Source organism: Corylus avellana, chromosome 9 (genome assembly GCF_965113065.1).
Source record: "Corylus avellana chromosome 9, dhCorAvel1.hap1.2, whole genome shotgun sequence".
Lineage (NCBI taxonomy): Eukaryota > Viridiplantae > Streptophyta > Magnoliopsida > Fagales > Betulaceae > Corylus > Corylus avellana.
The window spans coordinates 5769314-5773224 of record NC_142498.1 but is presented as its reverse complement, the minus strand read 5'-3'; positions in this window follow the sequence as shown (position 1 = coordinate 5773224).

Genomic DNA, 3911 nt, shown 5'->3' with positions numbered 1-3911 from the left:
TGTTGAGGCTCGTAGGCGTAGCGGTTATCTTGGTTTAAACTTAAAACACAGATTATTTCATGTCCTTGCGCACGTTAATTTTGAAAACGAAAAAAGAAAAAGAAATACCCAATCAAGATTTGCACATTGTACACCTACTCTGTCACTATCCGGATATTAGTTTTTATTTTCTTTTTGGCAGGAAAGAAGAAAATATTACACTCTTGTTTTTTTATGAATAAAAATATTCCACACTTTACTTTCTGGAAAGGTGCTTTCGAATGTTTTAGATAGTGAAAAATTACACTTATTACCCTTGATTTTTCATCATTTTTGTAATTATTTTTTAAAATTTTTTTTAAAAAAAAAAAAGTTAATTTAGGGTTACCATTTTTAGAAGCTTACAATGTCAACCATTCCCAACTAATGATGTAAAATTTCCAAAATAACCTTATCCAAATTCAGTATATTTTTGTAATTTTATAAACATCTTATGAGTATTTTGAGAATTTCATTGTTAAATTACGGGTGAGATCAAACTCTCTTTTTAATAAGTGAGGTCCAACACGTGAAATATTTAATTTAAATTAGAGCTGAATTGACGTAGTCAAGGGTCGATCGTAGGACCTTTGGCTCTGATACCATGTTAAATTACCAGTTTTTCCAAAAATTTAAGTTAATAGAAAGAGGTAAATTTATTCATTTAAGTTATGATTTGAAGTGAAACGCACACATGAGTCTTCTCTCTAGGTTTTCTCTTCGAGAGAATCTGAGGTGAAGGTGTAGTCTTTCTCCGGTTGCGGGTGCAAGTGATAGTGGGCAAGAAGGGGAGTAATGGCAGAAGGGTTAGAGGAACTATATGGTAAACTCCCTTACGGGAGGAGAAGCAATTGGCATATCGATCACAAAGGGGGAGATTGAAGAAGGGAGAGAAATCGGGGTACGCTATTTGGTGGGGAAGATTGGTACTGAATGAAATGTCAACAAAGAAGCTTTTCAATCCATGCTCACGCAACTATGGACGATAAGGGGTTCAGTGGTTTTTCAAGAAGTTCAAGATAACGTCTGACTGTTCGAATTAAGTGATGGGGGAGACAAAAGGCGAATTTTGGAGGGTTGCCCATGGTCTTCTGACAAATAGATTCTGGTTTTGAACGAGTTTGACGGTAGCATGCCTCCATCGCAGATGCAGTTTACTCACTCACCTTTCTACGTCCAAGTGCATGACATGCCTCAGCTATGCACGACAAAAACAATGGCTACCAAAATTGGAGAGTCCATGGGGGAGTTGGAGGATGCTGACATTGTAGAGAACGGAGCAGGCTGGTTAGGTGTAACATCCCCAACCCGTTAAGGCTGAGTTTGCCACTTTTTCTTCTTTTACAACAAAAACTTTTACAAAGATCTATAAGGTCTATCAGAGTACTTGATTTTAAAGGATACGATCAATGTATAAAACATTGTTCAAGAGATTTTATTACAAGCGAAATTAGGCAACATTAAACTTTAGTTGCGGAATATCATATTATTACAATAACTGATATGAAAAGACTTTGAAAGTTAATAATTATTCCCGCCCCCATTCCGGCCTCCTATTCCAGTGTCCTTTCTACCTGAAAACAAGAAAATAAAACTGAATGAGCCCAAAGGGGTCCCAGCAAGTAAAATCCACAACCATAAATAATTTTACTCCTTGTTCTCAGTTTTGAAAATCATTTTCACAAATAAATATACCTCCAGCCATAATAATACATGTATGTACGGTTGCATCTCTCGTAGCATATACGTACTATTACATCTAGTAATAGATCATCGTCATAAATCATCTTTATAAATCATCATCATAATGCATCATTATAAATCATCATAGTATATCATCGTTGTAAATCATCATAGTATATCGTCATTATAAATCATCATAATATATCATCGTTAAAATTATATTATCATTTTCTCATATTAGGGCCCATGTACACTATTACATTACCCCTGTGTACGAGGGTTGCGGGTCCTTGTGACCATGACACTGAACTGAGGCCTCAGTCATGCCCGACCGTCAATTAACTCTTTTCTTGGTGCACTCAACGGTCATGTTGATGGAATACCACCTTCTGGCATAGTCTCCTTCAGTGGTTTCGCCACCATCCGAGTATCGGTACCGAACTCCTCTCATCCTTACTTATCTTGGGGCCAAAAATACTCTCATCCATACATGTGCCCTCATTTCATAAACATTTATCTCATCTCTTGTACTTTTCGTTGTACTTCTTTTGATACATCTTAGGGCAATATGTAGGAGGGTTTATCATCATTCTTCTTTCTTATAATCATCATCATTTCTCAACTTTCTTTTCTCAAAATGGAAACTTTTCCAAATATAAACTTGTTGTACTTAGAAAGCGTTTAAAGGAATAAAAACTTTCTAAATAATTCTTTTAGAAATCTTTCATGCATGCAACATATCTCCATGACAGGTAAATAAAATAATCATTTACAATTTGATACAAGAATGTATAAATAGCATGACATGAAGTAATTTTAGAAGGGGTAGTGAATTTACTTACTTCTAGACTGAAGCTAAAAAGTGGTATGAAGGATCTAGTTGCTCCTATCTGACTAACACCACTAGTATATCTTCTGAAACTAATTTCTCAAGTCTGTTCTCTCTCGTGTTCTTTCTTTCTTGCAACACTTTGTCTCGCCCTTTCTCTCTCTGTTTCGTATAAACACTTTCAGAAAGAAGAAAGACCGAGTAGAAAACGGAAGAAGGAAGAATATGTGGAAGAGAAGGGAGAGGAGTGCTGAAATTTGTGAAGGGGAAGAGCTCTATTTATAGGAAAAAAAACCAAATACTATTCTACCTTCCATTTTACTATTCCATCTACCAACACTATTATACCTACATTTATCCATTTACAATTCTACCCTCATTTTACTATTTCATCTACCAACACTATTATACTTACATTTATCCATCTACAATTCTACCCTCATTTTACTATTTCATCTACCAACACTATTATACCTACATTTACCCATCTACAATTCTACCCTCCTTCTACCAATACCATTATACCTACCATTGACTATTCTACATTCCCTTAATATTCTAGCTACCAATATAATTCTTCTTACCATTTACTATCTTATTATTTCACCAATTACCATTCTCTAATTATCACTCTCTATAACACCATAAATTTCCCAAAAAAAATCATTGTCTAAAATTGACATTAAAATAACATCATCATCAAAATAATCTATAACTTTGAAAATTCTGGGGCGCTACAGTAGGTGCCTGCAAATCCAGGTGAAGCTTGATCTCAGGCAGCATTTGGAAAGAGGTCAAGCTTTACTTCTTATGGGCAAATCGCACTAGGTGACGTTCAAGTATGAGAAATTACCGCTTTTATGTTTCCACTATGGTTGAATAATCCATGGTGCAAAAGGATGTCCAATTAAACCATTCTCGGGGAATAAAGCATGGGAAGAAGAGAAAAACTAGCTGGTGTGGCTGAGGACGGAGGTGCCAAGGAGGACTTACAGTGGTGGCTCTGAAGAAGGATTCACGCAGACAAGGGATGCGCCGACTGGCGGGAGCAAGAATAACGAGACCAATTCAGCTTTGGTAAGAAACGAAAACCGTAGCTGGGGAAATCAATTTCGAATGGAAGACAGCTGTGAGGGATCAAGTTCTTCCCTTAAGGAGAATGATCTAGGCGTGAATTCAGGGCAGCTGTGGGATTCGCACAATAAGTCAGGAAGGGAGTTTAATGACGCGATGAATTTGGCCCTTAACGCCAAGTGGCAAGAGGGCAGGAAGAGAATGTCAAAAGGAGCGGACACTTGCACTAGGGAGGGGTCAAGTATTACCGAAACATTGGTGAGCCCAAGAGGGAATGGAGTTTTAATTAATGGTGGTGAGGGAGATG